At 40.9% G+C, this 21,877-nt stretch overlaps 1 protein-coding gene and 1 long non-coding RNA gene across 2 annotated transcripts in view; both read left to right on the forward strand.

Moving 5' to 3' along the window:
- The window catches only part of LOC135920496 (arylsulfatase B-like), a 363,609-nt gene that overhangs the window by 150,162 nt on the left and 191,570 nt on the right, over positions 1-21,877 (forward strand). The window lies entirely within an intron of this gene.
- LOC135920490 (uncharacterized) lies at positions 1,819-14,198 on the forward strand. Its single transcript, XR_010570265.2, has 4 exons — positions 1,819-1,967; positions 3,477-3,518; positions 5,830-6,034; positions 8,703-14,198. It is a non-coding gene; the product is annotated as an uncharacterized lncRNA (long non-coding RNA).

The following is a 21,877-nucleotide window of genomic DNA, read 5'->3' on the forward strand; positions in this document are numbered from 1 at the left end:
TGTGTTGATGTTCAACAGATCTGCAACAATTCTTCCATGGGCTTTCAATATTAATGAACAACACATTTCAACAACACATCAATGGGCTTTCAATTTTGAGACAACACATCTTCAACAATGCTTCAATGGGCTTTCAACATTGACAAACAACACATTTCAACAATACGTCAATGGGCTTTCAAGTTTGAGCTTCAACAATGCTTCAATGGGCTTTCAACATTGACAAACGACACATTTCAACAATACGTCAATTAGCTTTCAATATCGACAGGCAACACATCTTCAACAATGCTTCAATGGGCTTTCAACATTGAAATACACCATAGTTTCAACGATATGCCTACGATCTTTCAAATTGAGAGGCCACAATGATGTTTCGACAGAATGTCGCGGGCCAATTATCAACACTTGTCAACAATTTCCTCAATGCTGTTTCAACAATTCCCCAATGATCTTTCAAGGTCATTTGTTGACGTTGAACAATGATATCTCAATAACCTTTCAACAATTTTTTTTGTAAGGGACACGCTACACACCAAAGGGAGCAACATGCATTTAGTCGCGTCGTCATAGAGGGCATAGAGTTGACACTCGGCCTAAAGTTAGCAGAAACACCCTGCATATATATATATATATATATATATATATATATATATATATATATATATATATATATATACACACACACACAGTTTGAGAAGACAAACGTCGCTACAAGCAGTGATGAACAACCGATGATTGGACGCATCCTGCATTTCTATCAGCGTCATTATAAGGGGCCAGTGCCCTGGCTGAGTGTTAAGAAACGGCATTGCATGCCTCCATGTTAAATATGGTCAAGGTGGCGGGGAACGTTAAGAAAATTCAAGTCTGGGGTTTGACGGGCCAAAACCACGCTTTGATTATGAGCCGCACTGTAGTAAGAAACTCCATATTTATTTTGACCATCTGGGGTCCTTTAACCTGCACCAAACGCACAGCACACGGGCGTTTTTGCATTTCAGCCCCATCGAAATGCAGCCGCCGCGGTCGGCATTAGATCCCAAGCACTCGGGTTAGTAGCGCAACACCTCAGCCACTATGCCACCATGGCGGGTGCGGCGGAGAAAGCAGTGAACATCGTTTTTACAGAGTGCGTTTCGCTTAGATGTTACCTGTTAGCGCGCTACAGAACGAAACGAAAAGCTTGGCGGATATGTACAACATGGTGCTCATATTTCACATGGAGGCCAAATTCTTTTCTGTGACCTAGACGGAGTGCTGGCGAATGTGTTGGGAATGTGCTCGGCCAACAAGCACAATCTGCGCTGCTATACGTTCTCGGTAACAACTCGCACAGCGCAGAGGCACACGCACAAATGTTTAAAGAATGGGACGACAGACCGCCTGCAGTTTGCCATGACGTCGAAATAAGAAGCAGAAATAGCAACGTTTCTGTACTTTTGTGGTGAATAGTTCAATTCGCATGGTTTCGGCACGCATTACTTCTTTTAAAAAATCCAAACGACGAAAACTGTGCGCGCAAGAATTAGCACGGCGTTTGCGACGTTTGAATTTGGCGCCTTTTCCCGCGCACTCCATTAGCTCCGGCCGGTGCACCGCGTTACTGCGCTAAAGAAAGTAGTTCATCAAAGAAGTGAAGCAAAAAACTTTCATACACATGCAAAGCGCAACAATTGTTCTGTAATAACATGACATCACAGAATTTGTTATCAAATAGTACAATTTATGATAATATAAGCGTGTATTTGTATGAGTGTACATGTTTGATTGCGCGTTTGCGGTGTTGATGCTTGGAGCATTCCGGCGAGTTCGTGTACGCTGTTCGCTTGAAAGCTTCCTGCTTTTCTGCGTTCTTTGTGGGCTTCGCTGTGACATCTTTGGAATATTCCTGCGTGTTGCTCGCTTTTTATGGGCTTGTTGCTTCGAAGATCGCCATGATCGCCTCCGACTCGGCGACATTAACGGTGAGTGAGTGTTTCGAATTTCCCTTGTTCGTGCATTGCGATCGACGCGGTGAACGGAAGCGCGGGAATTATTTCAGCGCTTGTGCGTGTCTTCCGCGCGCCTTTTTTCTAGTTTTCATTCCTAGTACTATCCTTCCGCTGCCAGAATTGGTTGTACAGTACTAGATTCGTGGTATATAACATGGAGCTTTGTCCTGGTTTAACTTTGCACTCCACTTGTGGTGACGTAAGGCAGCTATGTGGTGCCAGCTAAAACAGGGCATGTTGTACGCCATGATTTCTGATACGGTGTTCGAGCACCGATTGAGTTAGCCTTATTAATGAGCGCGAAACAATGCGACGTGAAGCCATCCGATCTGTACTGTAATCGGAAGATATTTCGTTTGCGCCACGCTAGTACAAGGCGTATGAGTGAGCTGTAGCAACGGAGGGGGGGGGGGGATCAGCGAAAATGTATTCTGTTGCGCTGTTTCCTTCAGGATCGAGTGACTCCGCGGTGCTTCAACGTCACGTGCGGCCGATGTTCGCGCTATCGGAAAACACAGGAGGCTGTCGCGCAATAATAATAAAGAATTTGAAGGGTGTACATGTGATTCTATGCGATACGTGAGATACAATAGAGGGGGATGCCACACATTGCTGCGAAATCATCGAGTTATACGCCTTGCCAACCGCGTGTGTTTTGTTTTCCACCAGTTCGCGCGCATTCAGCTTTCTTTTTTCATCTTCGTTCGACGCCATCGAGTGCTTCGCCCAAACGGCTTCGCGTAGGCGCTCTTAGCATTCACGGAAAGGCAGATTTCATGGCACTCCAGGTCCTACAACATTCAAAATAATGTAATTTCGTGAAATTGCAGCTTTTCGCACTTCAGTAAGTGATTGATTTAACAAAATTTTAAAATCAGTAAAGGAACGAGATGCCTGGCATATCTGCCTTGTCGTCCCACTGTGTTTCGAGGCGGCATGTATACGTTATCGGCAACATAAACATCAATAATTAGCATTGTTTCTTGTGACCATAGAAGTAGCTAGTTATGTCGAAAAGCTATTTTTGCTTTGAATCCGAGAACAAAAGAGTGAACAGATTGAAAGGGGAGCGCATAGTTGTGAACTAAATGACAACGCTTTGCAAGCTTGGAATAATGCATTGTCGAAAGAGCAGTTCTGTGAAATTCTTTCTTTGAGAGTAAGCAAAACTTCAGTAGCATCAGGTAGACGGGGAGTAAAAGAATGCAACACTGTGGTTTTATATGAAGGAGCTGCCTTTAATATGTGGCCATAACAGTTCAGTAGATGCATGGAAATAATTTTTAAAATAATAGAGGGATGTGAAATAAATTATTTGACAAGCTCACACTGCCATTGGCAAGAGCGGCCACACTTTAGTCTATTCAATGACTAGTCATTTGTATCCGTCCATTTATGTCAGCCTAATGGTCCATGTAGCTCTTTTGATTGTTGCTTTTGCTGCATCGTGGCTTCACATTTTAATACTGACACCTTTTTCAGATTCAAAATGAGCTGAGAGACACCCAAGCTGGAATGCTAAAGGTGAATTCTTTGGCCATCCATTCTGTAGCGTCACCATGATCAAATACAGTGATGCAGTGAAAATGTATTGCAGGAAGCAGAAAAAACAACATTGCTGATGCAACTGCAAGGCATTTGCTCCAGTGATCAATTGGTGCAGAGTGCCTTCATTAGGAGACAGTGCCTTTAAGCACTCAGCTGAAATATTGCAACTGCACCGGGACTGGGAGTGAATTTCAATGTCACTTGTGAACATATTAAAGATAGAATGTGCCTTCTTCAGGGTATATGCCTGATATGAGAGGGGCGTTCAGAAACTTAGTGTGGACATTAGTGGTCTACGTGAGTGCACATCTTTCTAGTTTTACCAGAACGAAGGTACGACCTATGTCATGCAGCAGTGCACTGCTAGAGGTATCAAACCAGAACAGCAGCACCCTTTGAGAAAGTTGGGTGAAGAACGAGCAGTGATCAGGGCTTTCTGCATTTCAAGGGCCAAATTCCAAAACGATTGATGCCAAGCTGGACGGTGTGAAGTGCCGGTCACCACATACTTTAGCCAGCATAGCATGAATCTCCTTGGCATTATGCCTCGTTAGGATACAGAAATTGCATCACTGCTCATAAAAAAATTGGAAATTGGGAGGTTGAGGGGAAGTGGCAGGGCTCCCCTCTGGAGCAGCGAGTGCATGCCCATTGCTATACTGATAATCCTACCTTAATGAGAACCAGTGATGCATGTTAACCTATTACGCAGCTAAGTGCATTCCTTGTTTTGTATTAAGGGGACACTAATGACACCCTAAATTAATTTAAAATAAAGCATCATTTTAAATATCTATTTCTGTAAATTTCTTGGTAATTGCTTGATTATTAGAGAAAATAAAGCTCAACGTTCAATTTTCTGAGTATCGCCGCAAAATCTTTGTGCTGACATCTCATTGTCACATTGTGGATTTCAAGTATTTTACAACTTGGGTTGTACAAACTTGGGTTGCCAGCAACATTGCTATTCGCAGCAGCGGAAAATGCGCGGCGGCAATGCATGTGAAACGAAACTTCGCGAAAAGCTTCGCAGTGCCGCGCTGCTGGTCGCTCCGTTCGCTGAATCGCTTGCATGTGAAACAAGCTTAAACATCAGATTGTCGTTTTGGCACTTAAAACGCCGAAATTTAATTAATTTAATTTTACTTTAGTGCTCCTTTAAGCGGTAGAATTCATGATCTCTGCAAAAACTCATGCTCAAAGTATTTTCTGTAAAGATTAAATAAACAGTAGATATAAGTGTCTATTTATATTTTGAATTCTGTGATACGTGATGACTATTAGTGGTACAACGAGACAGAATTGTAATACGTGTGACTACACGATGATGCACATCGAGGAAATGACCGATTCTCCCTAGAGGTCCCTGACATGGACATCAACTGACTGTCCACAAACTTCTGAGTTCACTCCGTGATCTTGTGCAGCCTGTGCGTTGCGAGTAGATTAATTTAATTGAGATTTAATTTAATTTACTGTCCTTGCGGCTTATGTACATTTCATACAGTGGAGTGGAATCTCGCATTACTTCTGGAGCACAGCAAGCGAACGTGATGTGTAGTGGTAATCTTAGTAATGATCGACAATCATGTCCCACTTCGAGCTCCTAATGCTGCTTGCCAACACAAGCAGCAGCATATGCTCAAGATAGCGTGAAAGAAATTCATTGAAAAGTGGCATATGCCCAGGGTCGCATACCCAGTCACCTAAGCTGTTCCAACGGTTGATATTGAACTCTTCCCTAAACATAGCAGCCCAATCTCCCCATTAGACCATGGGCTACATATTCTCACAAATGGATGGGACAATCGAGACAAACACCTGAAAATATGAAGTATACCAAGAATGGTAATCACAATAAATAGTACTAGATGTGCATTAACGCAAGCTCTTGGGCCAGTTGGTGCATGATGAACTTGATAAGGGGGGGTATCAGCAAAACAAAGGATGCGCACACATGGAAAAGGCGTTAGACAGGGACGAACGCTGGTCCGTCCTAATGTCCGTCCATGTCTAATGCCGTTTCCTTGTGTGCGTGTCATTTGTGTTTCGCTGGTACTCCCCCTTTTCAAGTAATAGATGTTTGGATACTTTGGTTTATTATTCTTTGTGCTGGATTGTTTTTTTGAAACGTGGCATCCAGACAGCATCAGAAGCTTGTAAGAAGTCAAGTTTAGCGTTCTAGATTTGCAACAGGTGCTTTTGTAATTTGTTTGCAGTAGGGCTGTTGTGTGAATGTACTTGAAAGGCTTAAAACTGTTTTGCTAACATTTACTTAAACATGCAGGTTCACATAGGCTGTAAGAGTGCACATTCAGAAGGTTATCCTGGCCCAGCTTACTATGGCCTGCCATGGTGGACCAGGAAAGTTTGCAAGGGCCTTGCTTCACCATGTGTTCACAGAGGAGGAGCTCATGGGCCATTTGGGCTTTGGAAATAACACCAAGGGGCAACAGAGGCTCTTGACCCCATCAGGGTCAGTGCTGTTATAGGCAAGTACCATATATCCTTTCCGGTTGCATTTTTACATTCACATTTTTTTTTCTAAAATTGTGAACTTGCCATTGGCATAACAAACGACTTTCATGTAGCCCGTGTGTGCAGTTGTGTGCTACAATAGCCTACCATTTGGAATGACTGTTCATATGATCTTAAGTGCCTAATGCCGCCATACTCAAATGCTTCTAAAATTTAAAAGCTGCCTTCACTGCCGAAAGTTTTAACATCTCCACCAAATAAAATGAGCTGCATTTGTGCATTAGCAGTGCTTCTTGGCTGTCATTGCAAGGAATAGTTGTCTGTGAAGCACGCTCCAAATCTATTGGCATGGACGACATGTTTAAGTAGCCTGAAAGTGTTGTTCTAATACACGAATCGCTGAGAAGCTATGCTCAAGTGTGGTTACTGCTCAGCTCGAGCAGGAGCACGTTCACTAAATTGCAGAAATCAAAACAGCTCTCCAGGTTCCGAGATGTGAAACAGTAGTTTCACCAATTTTAACAGACCACATCGAATTAAAGTTGCTCCTATCTTGAAGGAGGTCCATGTGATGCCAGACAGCAGCCTTTCAGCAAAGGGAACCGGAGTGGTGTGGCAATTTTCTTTTGGTTGTTTCAATCAAGGAAACAACACGGACAGAGTTGCCAGCTTCACTTTCAAGAGTACTATGTTTAGTGGACGCTTACTCATTCTAAGCACCTAACCTATGACTCGTATTTATTAACACGCAGTTTATCACTTTGTATTCTAAGGTATGAAAAAAATATTTATGTGGCTTTTCCCCATATACTTCAATGAATGGAGAATAGGCTCTTGGGGCCTATTGTATAAAGCTTCTTACAGACCATCGGACATGGCCACTACTCCCATTCTGAAATTGTTAGAATTGTTTCCTGCTTCCTTACTTCACCTACCTGTTAACAGGGTCATGAACCATTGCCAAGTAGATTATGGGCTTAAATTTATAAAAAGATTAATGGGCTTTTCTGACGCTCTTGTCTGGGCCGTTGAGGATCACATTTTGGGGAGAAATATGCCTCTCTAATTTAGGAGTTATATATTTTTTGTGGCGTGCAAATACTCAAAACTTTCGAATTGAATAGTGTCCTATTGAATTTAGTCTGAATGGTCACTTTGTAAATGCGAGTATTCTAATATGTCGAAACACCAATAAAACATGAAATTTGAGCCAAAGTACGGTAAATTTTCACCTCCAATAACATAGTATAGACATAAAACATAACAACTTTTAAGAATAGCAGACCAGGCTACGTTAATTAGGTAGCTGTACTTTAGAGGCTGAACAGCAATCATTTATGCTTACTGAAGAGTCCTGTGCATGTGAAGAAACGTTTTGCTGCTCCATTTGTGCTTTTAATAAACAGCTCTTCATAACATAACAGTGACAGAAACTTGCTAACTTTAACAATACTAGGATGTGAACCTCATCTTACCTTAATTGTGATATCATCTGTTCATTATTCAGAAGCTATCCAATATTTGATTTGCTTCTGGCTTTATTCGGTTCAGTCTCAAAAATCACTTTTCATGCATCCTTAATATTTTTGTTGCAAATTTATTCTTCAGCGTGACTTTCCGAGAAAATAAACTGGTAAATAATTTTTAAATAACAATAAAGTGGCAATACCATTTCAGTATTTGCAGTTTTACGTGTTTTATTTTTTATGCAGGATAAAGCAGCGTAGTTTTTTGTGTAATGAAACTTACAAAAACTTGTGGCAACACTCCCAAATTAGTGCAATGACAGACACCAAAGAGCTAAGTGAAAAATCAGTTTTGGAGAAACCCAAGGAGCGACAGCACTATAAGAATATTTTCTGGAAGTCTCAGAAGGTTGCAGCACCTCCAGTGGGATGCTAGGCAACACTTTGTTCTGAAAAGGCAAATTTTTTCAGAATGTTCCGTCACAGCCACAGATGTATGGCAGTGAACTCTAAAAGGGTTAAAGAAGTCATTCCTATGGCATATGGCTCTTAAAAGACAGCATTTCTTCGTATCTGTCACATTCTGCATGTGTCATGCTAAGCAGCTTGGTGCACAACTACACGGAATCCTCATTATAACAGTAATTCAGTCGTTGAGGCAGAAAACATACTTCGCTGTAAGCAGTGTCTTCTTTAATGTAGAAAGTCCTAAGTCATTGTAAGGCGAGAAGTACGTTCCAATTGCATGTGAACTCAGGAAACCTAACATCAAATGAAGCTACACTCAATTCTAGTGACATGACACTATTGTATTTGGAGCATGGAAAAGCAGTGAAGTGCTGCACATTTTAATTATGAAGTTACAAGAAATAATTTTAGTTGTCAGTTCAGGTTTATTTATGAACGACATGAATTTTTTTCACCATTTTGTTTCTCAGCAAGCAAAGTTCACATCTTTGACATTGAAGATATTCATAAAGTTATATTGCTACAGTGTTTTGTTCCTCTTTGCCCTTTCCTGCATTTGACACTTAGTGGAGTCCTGTGCCACACTAAATAAATTTATATTGTCATGCTGTAAAGCTGTACCCGTGGAAAATTGGAATAAAGCAACACAAATACATAAATCAATTTCATTATAACGAGGGCATATTGCATGCCATTCTTTTGCATGTGGAAATTGCTTTTTAAAACTTGTTCTGGCTTGTTTTTGCAGGTTTCACGTGTCGCAAATTTCCTGGTACCAACATGCCCTATGTAAAGAACTCTGGCCTCGCTTCTCGCATGGGACCCTGCCCCTGAAGCAACTGCCCCTGCCCCTTCACCTCTGAAGAGCCCAACTTGGACAGCTCAAACCAAAACACAAGTGTTGTGCTCTTGTAACTCTCGACATTCTTATGTTTTATGTTAGTCTCCTGAAGGACCCAATTTGGATTTCTCAAATGAGCATACAAATGTTGTGCCTTTCTATGGCTTGACATTTTCATGTTAATATTATTTATGTTAATTATGCTAGTCTCCTGAGAAGCCCACATTGGATTGCTCAATCCAGAATACAAGTGCTGTGCTTTGTTATAGTTCACTACATTTTTATGTTAGTTTTTGATATGGTTCCAGTAAGGATAGTGTTTCCTTATTAATATATTTTTTAAGTATCTCAAGTCCTTTCATGCCAAACCACCCAACAATTTTCTCAAGAACTGTTCCCTTATGGCAAACCATTTCAAGTTTGCTTGATTTTGAGTAGGTACAGCGAGAAAATGTTCGAGAAAATTTGCTTTCATACATACTCTTAAGTCATTCCAGGGCAACCAACCAGCGTTTTTTTGGCCATCACAGATATAGTTGAAGCTCCGAACTCTTGCTCCCCATTTATTTTCCTTCACAAAAATTTTTTTGAATTTTGGCAAAATTTATTGTTCTTGCCCAGCTAAGCTAGAAGCCACTGATACACGTTTCTTCTGAAAGGGAAATTGTATGATCCAGATATTCAGATGGTGTTCATGTTAAGAGACTGAAGTGGTGACTGCCAAAATTTGCAAAGTTTGAATTTTCTTCTAACGTAGGGAAATACAGAAGGCACAAAATGAATATAAAATCAGACTGGTTGACTTGGTATAGCTGCAAAATATTTCAAGCCTTGGAGGTTCAGTTGATCAGCTAAAAAAACTAAAGTTGAAATTTTTTGCAAGCTTCGTGTTGAAGGTAAAAAATTAGCTTTGATGGTTGGCACAAAAATGTGTCACCCATCACTACACAGCCGTACATGTCTGCTATGCATGTGACAAGTAACAAAAAGTTATTATTCTTTAAGTGTGATAAATAATTTTTTATAATGTTCAGTTGTGGATCATACATACAGCATAAATATATGAAGCCATGTCATCTAGGAAGGAAAGGTTGTTAATATATTAGCCACAAGAACTACTCAACAAACTGACTGCCTTTTTTATCATTACGAAAGCAGGTGACGTCAAGCGCTGCAGCTGCAGTCTCAACTCGTATTTTTTTAACATGAACGCAAAAAGTGGTCGCCAATGGTGTCTGACCACATCAGACTGAACATGGCACATATGACTTTTATAGATGAGCATGTTCCAGCTCTGAAACAGTGGTAGCAAACAACACCACAAGAATTTGTTCATACTCATGTAGGTTTTCAGTCTGAATTATGAAGGTGTTTTCTACTTGCATCATCATTGGGCTTCAGGGAGCAGGGCACAAAGTGTCCTGCTCCCTCTATGTTGCATTGAAATGCGACAGGCCCTTTAAGATGCTTTGTATGAACAATATCGTGCTCTTTCTGGATTTACTGTCTAAATAATAGCTGATATTTCTTTTTCTAAACTGCATGGAACATATCTTTTAGCACTGCAGGATTCCCTCACATATTTATTACGTACGAGGTCTGTTAGAAAAGTATTCGACCTTTTTTTTGCGAACACCTGATGAATATGAAACAAGCACGTTTTCATCAGCCGCCCTTGAACCTTTGTGCGCATGCACGAATTTTTTCCCACCTGCCAATATCGTGAATTGCTGAGACGCAGCGTTTGAATGAGGTAGTACAGTGCTCGTCGGTTTTTTATTGCAAGGAAAATGGCAGAGCGACTGGAGCAGTGCTACTGCATCAAATTTTGCCAGAAACTGGGCGACAGCCAAGTGGAAACCATCCGGAAGATTCAGACTGCTTTCGGTGACTATGCTATGAGCAGCACACAGATTAAGGAGTGGTACAACCAGTATAAAGACGGCCACACATCGGTGGACAGCGAGCCACGCTCCAGTCGGCCATCAACATGCCGAAATGACCAGGTCATTGCCGAAGTGAACCCCGTGGTGATGCGGGACCGTAGTGTAACTATCCAAGAAATTGCGGAAGAGGTGGGCATCAGCACATTTTATCCACATTCCATTATCACCGAAGATTTGGCCAAGAGAGTTGCGCCGAAATTCGTTCCCAAGCTGCTCATGGTGGAGCAAAAGCAACTTCGTGTTGAAGTCTCACAGACATGCTGGATTCCACAAACAGTGACCCCAACTTCATGAACACCATAATCACCAGTGACAAGTCTTGGGTGTATGTTTACGACCTGGAAACCAAATCCCAGTCGTTACAGTGGAAGCATTCCACACCATAATCACTTGTGACAAGTCTTGGGTGTATGTTTACTTGGGTGTATGTTTACGACCCGGAAACCAAATCCCAGTCGTTACAGTGGAAGCATTCCACACCATAATCACTTGTGACAAGTCTTGGGTGTATGTTTACGACCCGGAAACGAAAGCCCAGTCGTTACAGTGGAAGCATTCCACGTCGCCAACCAAAGACTGCTAAGTGTGCAGCAACGTCAAGGTGTTCCTGACTGCTTTCTTTGACTCCCGCAGTGTGGTACACCACGGATACACACCACAGGGTCAAACAATCACTAAAGACTACTACAGGGATGTCCTCCATGGCCTATGTGATGCTGTATGGAGCAAGATACCGAGGTTGTCAACAGGAAATTGGCACATCCATCACGACAATGCTTTTCTCGCACTTGATTCAGACTTTTTTGGCGAAAAACCAGACTCCTGTAGTTCGACAGGCCCCTTGCTCTCCTGATATGGCGGCCTGCAACTTCTGGCTGTTTCCCAAAATCAAGGGGCCATTGAAGCAAGCGTGATTTCAGACAATAGAAGACATTATGGCTGCAACAACAGCTGAGCTAAAGTCCATTTGGAAAGAGGCCTTCTCGGAATGCTTCTAACAATGGCAGCACCGCTGGGAGAAGTAGCGGGATTCCCAAGGAGACTACTTTGAGGGTGATTAAGTTTCCAACGCTTCAGGTATGCCAGTTTTTTTTCTTCAGCCAAAGGTCGGATACTCTTCTAACAGACCTCGTATTGATATTTTATGTGCAATGACTGTATGGTTTACCTGGCCCACACCAAACACAAGCCTCGTTGCATTAGAGCATGTTTCCCTTAGCAATAAAATGCAGACCCTAACACCGCTTCTTTGTCATCTGTGTTGCATACGAAGCCGGCTTTGTCGTCTGCATTCCCGGCCAGCAAGCTGTGCGCACCTCAGGGAAAAGTCGGTGCTGACAAAATTTCAAAAAAGAATTTCTTGCATTTAAAAATGCCTTTTTTAACTTCACACATGCATAGCAGACATGTAGAGCTATCCAATAATGTATAACATTTTTTCGCCAACTACGAAGGCTGTTTTTTCCTTTAACATGAAGCTTCTTGCAAAAGATTAGAATTTTCTTTTACAGGCGATCAGCTGAACCTTCAGAGCTTCATATATTTTTCTGCTATACTATGGCAGCTGGGTACCATTCTGTATTTAATTTCTGTCCTGTGAATATTTTCTAACGAAAAAAAACTAACGGATTGCAATTTGACTCATTTTTGCCAATGCCAAAAGCAATTGAAGTATTCAAATATTTGAAAAATTGGCTATTTTGGCAGTTTCATCACTTCACCGTATTTCCACGCACACCATTTGAAGGCCTCGATCAATACAATGTGCATTTGAAAAAAAAGTATTTGAAGCGTTTGAAAAAAAAATGAAAAGCTAGAGGACATTTGATGTCCTCTAGCTCAGCTGAACAGGAAAACTAAACTGTCACCTAAAATGCTACAAAATATCTGGCAAAAATAAAAGTGGGTAACGAGCTTCGAACTAGTAAACATATGGCAATGTTTCAGATATATGTGCGGTATCAAAAAAAATGCTTGTCAATTCGGCATGGAATCGCGTGCCTGCAAGTGCATCTGTGCCATTTTTAGAGTTCAGTAAAAACGGCATTTTACATAACTTTGTAAAAATGGCTTATTGCTATCTAAAATACATGAGTAAAATTAATAGGTATAAGTCGGCTTAAATTTAATATGCAACGAAACATCTCCAGTAATGGCGATGATGTGCCTTTCATGTTTACATAAAACCACATCTTCTGAATTCTTTCGTTATTTTTTGTGGCAGCGAATAAAATTGAAATGGAACTCGCACAAGGAGCAACTTTGCTGTATTCCAGCACATCTCTAATAGCTGTCTTTATTTCATATGAAAATCTGAAGCAGTTAATATGAATAAGTCGCTTGATATGGAATTACCTGTGCAGGAACGGTATCATGCAGAAAACACAACTGGATCATGCAACAGCAATGCAGCATAATAAACTGCTCCCATAAGCATCACTTATTGTGATTGCCATGTTTCAAAAGTATGTAAGGTTTACTGAAATTGGCGCACACCATTCAAGCAACATATAAGGATTGTACAGTGATCCTTTTTCAGTTTTACAGATATTTAAGTTGTCTGCCAGGTAGCATATTTCTTGTTCTTGAGCTGGATTATTCAGAGGTGGACATTACTAGCACAAGAAATGAAAACATTAAACTGATTGTCATAAATTTATTAATTCACTTATAACATCACAGCACATATTTCAGTTTGCAAATTGTAGCCAGTGAGTTTCAAGACAAGACAAGGTGACACCAGTTTCGAAATTTTCCCATAAATGTGAGAGAAATACATGGGCATTCCGGTTACTTTTGTGCTTCGATGCATAACAGTGCGTTTTGTTAAAAAAAGTAAGTGCTACAGCAGTGCATTTATACAGCCAGTTTGATGGCATGTGTCTCGTTACTAGTGTCATTCTGGAAATTCATTCTAAGTGCATACACCTTGTAAAATTACCGGCTACAATTCGTAAAAACTTTATTAGGAACTGAGTTTTTGTTAATCAGCTGACTATGGTGTCTTGTTTCTCATAAAAGTAATGTTTGGCACTCTGTATCTAGAATTATGTTAGCTGCAAGTCTTCAATAAGTTCCATGAAACTTAAAGATAACCACCCTGCATATCAGGTGTCAGTTGAGTGCTGTGGGCACAAGCAAATTGTGCCATGGTTATAGTACCACTGGCTACCTAATAGAGAAAGCAAGTACCTTTTTTTAGTGTTCTTATTTACAGTCATGTCAGTCTGCTTGTACATTTATTTATTTAGGCATTTATTTTTTAAAATTTATTTCTTTTGGTAAATGTGTTTTACTTGAGAGCCACACTGACTACATCTTCAGTATTCAATTTTGTTATGGTGTCAAGCTGCAGGAAGTTTGTACTGTGCGATAGTTTTTAAGAAGTTTCTGATCTCAAACTACAAATGGTTGTACATTTACACAGATGTGTGGTTACAAATAAACAGTTCACCTAGAAAAATGGTTTTTGTCTGCATCAGTTCAGCACTCTTGATTTTTCAGAGGACCATTCACTCTGACAATTCAAAAAAGTGACATAACAGTACTGCTAGCAGTTTTACAATATGGTTTATTACAGGCAATCTAGGAGCATGCTTTTGAGCCCAGGGTGACAGAGGCCTGCGGTACACAATGCCTGTATTTAAATTTTATCCCTATCCTCTCACAGCAGACATACCACCGTGACATCAAAGGTAATTATATGCAACATAGCTCAGCAGTATTTTAAGGTAAGTGCAGGTTTAAACTGCTAAATACCCAGTGGGGCATAAAGGGCTTTCAACGTAATTTGTGTTGATGTTCAAAAGATCTGCAACAATTCTTCCATGGGGTTTCAATATTGACGAACTACACAATTCAACAATACCTCCATGGGCTTTCAATTTTGAGCTTCAACAATGCTTCAATGGGCTTTCAACATTGACAAACAACACATTTCAACAATACCCCAATGGGCTTTCAATTTTGAGCTTCAACAATGCTTCAATGAGCTTTCAACATTGACAAACAACAAATTTCAACAATACCTCAATGGGCTTTCAGTTTTGAGCTTCAACAATGCTTCAATGGGCTTTCAACATTGACAAAGAACACATTTCAACAGTACCCCAATGGGCTTTCAACATTGACAAACAACACATCTTCAACACTGCTTCAATGGGCTTTCAAGAGTGAAATAGACCATAGTTTCAATGATATGCCAATGATCTTTCAAATTGAGAGGCCACAATGATGTTTCGACAAAATGTCGCGGGCCAATTATCAACACTTGTCAACAATTTCCTCAATGATGTTTCAACAATTCCCCAATGATCTTTCAAGGTCATTTGTTGACGTTGACCAATGATATTTCAATAACCTTTCAACAATTTTTTTTGTAAGGGATATCTGTAGCCCTTTTTCTTTGCCAACTCTTTTGCTGTTAGAAACAGTTGCCGACATCGGGTTGTCATATTCTCTAGTATAAAAGTACTCCTCTCATTGTCTCTAAGTTTCCGCCTATTTTCCAACCATTTATCCCTGGTGGCTTGTCGGGCATATCGAACGATTATTCCTGGGACCTTGCCTGCTTTCGCCGGAAGGCGATGAATAGCATCAACATCCCGTTCGCTCAGTTCTGGGACTTCTAACAAACCTGCCAGCCTGTTCACTTTCATCAACAAGTCTTCTTTCAGAGTAACCTGAATTCTATGAAATTCCAAGTTTAACCGACGGTTTCTCCATTCAAGTTCATTGATTTCAGTGACCAGCTTTTTAGTCTCCGTCTCGCTACATCGGGCCTTTTGCTCAAGCTTCTCTACCCTTGCTTTCACAATTTTTGTGTCGCTTTCTTGTACAGCAAGACGTTTCAGCAGTTCATCCTACTTGTCAGACATTACTTCAATACTTTTTTCTATGTTAGAAACCGTGTCCTTTAGAGGCACCAGCCCATCGAGCTTTTCATTCATGCTGATCAATAGGAACCGCAATCCAGCAAACTCTTCCCGAGTTACTCTATCACTCTGATTTTCTTCCTTCTGCTTAGCTGCTTTACAACTGGGACATGTCCATTTTTGCTTTGATGACGCGCTTCGGTTTTTAAATTGCTTTTCTGTGAGACCAGCACAGTTTCCAATATGGTAAGATTGGGTACATTCTACACAAGACATAAACGCCTCTTTAGGGTCAACAGCCTCATTACAGGAAAGGCAAGTATTGTTTCCCGACATTGGGACTTCAAGAAGCAGCAACAACCAATTCAAGAAGCAAGCAACAACCAAAATACACAGGTTTTGCAAGTTGGCAGCTGGGCAGCGACAGCAAATAAAAATTACAGCTACAAAGGCGTAACAGGAACGCTACCAACCTGCGAAAAGCAGTGTTGCGTTTAGAAAAGCGTGCACATGCTGCCACTGCTGCCGAGTGCCATGTGGTTGAAGAGTCCAGCTTTTATCTTTGCAGCCGGTAGCCTGCAGCGCCGCTCTTGTTGCAGTTTGTCGCTGGTTTCCGCAAATACGTGCCCACTGCTACGATGATTGAAGCCCAAGTAGACGCCCACGTCAGGCCAGGCAACAGGACTGCGGGAGAAACGGAGCTGCGAAAAGCAGTGTTGCGTTTAGAAAAGCGTCCACATGCTGCCACTGATGCCAAGTAATGTAAATGCGTCGTTCGTTGATTTACCAATTTAAGAAACACTCATCAATGAAATGTTTAATGGAAGATTTCTTTACAACAGACAAGCTGTGTATATATATATATATATATATATATATATATATATATATATATATATATATATATATGGAACAAGACGAGAGTACGACGTACGTTGGATTTACACCGTGTATTTTACTAACGTTTCGGCTGTGGGGCTCGCCTTTGCCGAAGTAACGAGTCAATGCCTTTGGGTTTCCTTATGAACTAGCCACACATGCTATAGAGTTGTGCGAAATAATAAAAACAAGAAAAACAACATAAAAATAGCGATACCATCAGCGAAGATGGGCATACGGTCAGTGATACGACATTCAACGTTACAGATATTTTTTATTTATTTCTTTATTTAACAATACTGTAGGCCCTTGCACAGGCCCAAACAGGAAGTGGATTGTAATATATACACATGAGCATGGTAAAAACAGGGAAAAAAAAACAAAAAATGTATAAAGCAAAAAAAACCTGCCATACAACAGCACTGGTATTCAACACAAGACACTTTCTTTGTTTCTCATGAATCAAGGAAAAAGGTGCTCAAAACAGTTTCAATATTAGCCGTATATTTCTCTTGTAGTTATCGTGGATTTATAAAACACCACTATTCAGCACATTGCAATATTTACATTTGAAATCATAAGGCAGTATGCAATCACACGTGCACTGTGTACAATCACTCAACCAACGCATTACCTTTGAACTACGCACTCAAATACTTTTATGAAGAGCCAAAATATGGCTCCAATTTTGCGACGAAGCCATTCACAGAATCTGATTCCACATTTCCTTTGGCAACGAATTCCAGATTTCAATTGCCCATGGGAAATATGAATATCTAAACGTGTCGCACTTTGTCGGATACTGCCTGATGTGTTTATTATGACAGGTTCTATTAGAGTGTCGGTGTGGTGGTTGCACGTAATCTCGCTCATCTATAATAATGTTGTCATTACATAGCATAAAAAGAAATTCCATGACAGCCACACGACGCCGACAAACAAGGGTAGGCACTGCTGCTTGGCTTCTAAGAGCACTTAGGCTTTCGTGTCGAGAATACTTATGGTATATAAATCGCAACGCTTTATTTTGAATACTTTCTAATTTCTGTGAAAGTCCTTTCTGGTGCGGGTTCCACACTATGCTACCATACTCAAGAATTGGCCTTACTAAAGTTTTATATGCTGTTAGTTTCACATAGGATGGTGCTGCAGTTAATTTTCTTCGCAAGAAACCTAGTGTGCAGAAGGCCTTCGTGCATGTATTATCGATATTGGTATTCCATTTTAACGGGTTTGTAAAGGTTAGGCCTAAATATTTTACTGTGTCAGTTTGTATTACATTGTTGTCCATTAATGTATAATTAAACCTAAAGATCGACTATGTATGAGGTATGGTCATATACGGTGTTTTCTTAACATTAATTTCCATTCCCCACATGTCACACCAGCGGGCTATATTGCTTAGTCTAGTATTTAGTCTAAGCTGGTCCTCGATTCCTTGCACGCTTGTGTAAATTACCAAGTCATCGGCGAAGAACCGCAATTTTACTCTATTTTCTGCACAATCAGCGATGTCGTTAACGTATATGAGAAATAATAATGGCTCCAATACGCACCCCTGTGGTACCCCTGAATAAACTTCGAGTTGGTCCGAGTCATAATTATTTATGGTAACATATTGAGTTCGGCTTGACAGATAGGCTGCTATCCATTCTACTACATTGTGTTCAATTCCGATAGACTTTATTTTCTCAATTAGTTTACAGTGCACGACGCGATCATAAGCCTTCGAAAAATCAATAAATATAACATCAGCTTGGCATTTGGAGTTAATTATTGATTGGAAGTCATGTGTTATTTCTAATAACTGTGTTATAGTTGACAAGCCTTTTCTAAAATTGAGTTGCTTACGATATAATATGCTATTTTCTAATAAGTATGTCATGACGGCTTTACTTGCTATGTGTTCCATCAATTTACAGCAGCAATTGGTTAGTGATATTGGTCTATATGTTTCCACGTGTAATTTATTACCTTCTTTATGAATGGGTATTACTTTGGCACCTAGCCAATCCTTGGGAAGAGAGGCTGTACTCAGCGATTCAGAAAGTATAATCTGCAAAAAGGGAGACAGCTGCTGCGCGTATCGTTTGAAAAGTACATTTGATATATTATCGGGCCCCGGCGCCTTCTTGCTGTCTATTTCCAAAAGCAAATTTAAAATGCCCGACTCTGTTATCACAACTCCGCCCATCCGGTTGTCAGCGGCTTCAACGGGCGCACTCGATATTGGCGAGCGAGTGAAAAGGGATTGGAAATAGGTGTTAAATGTGTTTGCTACAAAGAGCATGTCTTCTATGACCAAACCTGCCATTTCTATTTTACTGCTCGCGCCTTCTGGTTTCGACATATAGCGCCAAAACTATTGCGGTTGATTCCTTATGAAATTTGTTAACTTATTTGAAAAGAAGTCGTCTTTTGCAGCTTTTATTTCTAATTTCAGTTTGCATGCGAGCTCTATTATCTCCGCAGAATTGATCCTTTTTCATCGACGTTTCTTTTAGTTTTCGTTTTAGGTGAATTATGCTCCGCGCGATCCACGGTGTTTTCCGCTCAGTTCTTTGAATGTTGCATGTACGAAATTATTTACTCAATGCATTATAGCCTCTTTTAGTTTTATCCAAAGGCCATTAACGCCTCCGCAGGATTCAGCTGGGAAACCATCCAAGGTTTCCTCTAAGTAGTCAATAACACTTTCATCATTAGCTCGGCTATAGTCCTTGAAAGCTATTCGAGATGGTTTGGTCTTACATTCAGCGCTCATACGCAGAGTAAAAAATGTTAGAATCAGCATCTTATGATCTGAAATCCCTTCTTCAACGCGTATATGTGGTGTTATCGACCGCGATACTAAAGCAAGATCAAGTACTACTGAACAGGCATTTCTTTGGACACGCGTAGGTTCTTTAACAATCTGTGATAAAGAAAAACTAGACATTATGTCAAACAGGCGCTCACAGTTTCTTGCATCTCTGTTGCCGATAGTTAACTTATTCCAATCTATCCCAGCTAGAGTAAAATCCCCAGTTAATAACAGCTTTGTACGGTTAATAATTTTGCTGTGTAGGTAATCATGCACTTTCAAAAGGTATTCCTCAGGTGCTCCAGGGTGTCTGTAAATAGCACCTATAAACAATGACGTATTATCAAACTGAATTGTGCACCAAGCACTTTCATGGTTAGCTATTCCAGGCTCTTCTTGAAATGTTAAACTGCTTTTTATCATAATAGCTACGCCGCCTCCTCGGCCATCACGATCTGTGCGTATCAATGAATATGAGGCAGGCGCAATTTCAGTATCATGTATTTGGGCATGTAGCCATGCTTCGGTAATTACTACAATATCTGGACTATACAGTATGATTATCTCTTCTAATTTATCAATTTTATTATTGGCACTTCAAGCATTCAGGCACAATATCGAAAGCGGCGCAGAAATCCGTTGCGTCTTGTTACCTTGTCATTTCTTTCTGCGTTCTTTCGTGCTACCCTGTGCCGATGACGAGGTGTGGGAATCACTTAAGTTAAGTGCAATATTTCTTGTTATTTCAACTCTGGTGCATTTATCGGGATCCCACGTGTAAATACGTCCGTTCAGCCTTGGCTTATCAAATGATAGTGAGGCTTTTGTACCGGTTGCCCGTTCAATTGCCGTTGAACGCCACAAGTTAGATCGGATGCCTCTTATTCTTTTTGAGCAATCTTCTGATACTGATATCGGTGTGCCCTTGAATTTGTTACAGCAAGAAATAATTTAGGTTTTTTTCTCTGCAATCGAAAAGTCGAAGAATGACTGGGCGTGGGCGCTAACCGTAACGACTGCCAATCCTATGAATTCTTTCAATCGATTTATTTCAAGGCCGAGTATATCCTTGAACATTCCTTCTTTTATTTTGTTTTCTAGTGTTGTCGCCTCCTCGTCTGAGTCTTCAGTAACGCCATAAATTACTAAGTTACTTCGGCGACTTCTATTCTCCATATCATCCACTTTAGTAACGAGTTCATGCATTTGTTTGTTGATGCTTTTGCAACAACTTTCACATTCCGATATTTTTTGTTCGCATTGTCTGAATCGAGATGGCTCATCCTCAATGGAAGTCATTCTTGTTTGTATACCGGCTACTGTTTTTGCCACTTGCTTCAAGTTAGCAGCCAAATCCTTCAATGTCTTATTTGTTTTACTTTGTTCTTTTAGTATCTTCTTCAGTAAGTCAGTGTTCGTGCCTTCATCACTTTCTGAGTCAGAGTGCGGGCCTGGATTAAGTTCTACATCTTCTGACACTAGCAGTAACACACTCTTATAACATCACAACATTCACACACCAAACCAGCAAGAAATCGGGGACTCGGTAGCACCGTCCGGGTGATATCATCTCGAACAGAATATACGAAATACTTGTCTCCAACTTGTGCAACAAAAAAGACGTGCATGAGCATGTGTCCCGAGACGGTGCCAACAAGTCCACTGAAGGCCTCGGCATGAAGATCCGCTTTTATATCCTGGGGTGGAAGTGGGTATGCTGACGTCACTGGCTTTGGTAGTTGATAGCCGCATTCCTGAGCTGAGTCCGTGGTCAGTAGGTTCCGGAAATTTCCTTGGGATGGCCGCAAGGTGACAGCCATTGTCGACTGCTTACTTCCCGGCGAGGTATGCGCGGTTGATCCGAGGCTAATACGGACTTGCCACCACGCAATCTGTGCAACGAGAAAGACGTGCATGAACATGTGTCCCGAGACGGTGCCAACAAGTCCAGTTGACATACATTCAGTAGTCGCGACAGTACAACGAGGTCACCCGTGACAAAAGAGATACACTTCTCAAGTATACTGCATTGGGACATGTTCCGGCCGAAACTAATCACGTAATATGAGCGGAGGTGGCAGTACAACAACCACGTGGCACACAGCGATGAGATCAATTGTTAGTTTACCATGTATTGCAATGCAAACTGCACGAGATAAAAAAGAAAGAAAAGGAGAAATGTTGCTAGCACGTGGCATACAGTGCAAAAATGAACGGTTAGTTCACTAGACACCACAATGCGAACCACTCGAAATCTGTAAAGACGTAGGGATAATAAAGCGCTGCGCGACAATGCAGCCAGAATTCACGTGATGCTCAGTAAGCGCCAAAGTGAGCAGCATGTATGATGAGGGCTTCTCTTGGCACGTGTGCGGTGCAATACTGTGTCGTACGGACATTAGCGACACAAAATTGATGTAACTGCGCAAAAAAGAAGAAAAGAAGAAAGAAGGGTTTTGAAAGAAAGCTGCGTGTAATGGTAAATATAGGGAGTTATGGCTAAGGTCAAGTATTCTTAGTAGGCGCGCTTGTTAGTGTGCCTGTGCTTTCACACGGTGCCAGATGACACGGTTCTAAACT

The sequence above is a fragment of the Dermacentor albipictus genome, unplaced genomic scaffold (assembly GCF_038994185.2).
Source record: "Dermacentor albipictus isolate Rhodes 1998 colony unplaced genomic scaffold, USDA_Dalb.pri_finalv2 scaffold_16, whole genome shotgun sequence".
Taxonomy (NCBI): Eukaryota; Metazoa; Arthropoda; class Arachnida; order Ixodida; family Ixodidae; genus Dermacentor; species Dermacentor albipictus.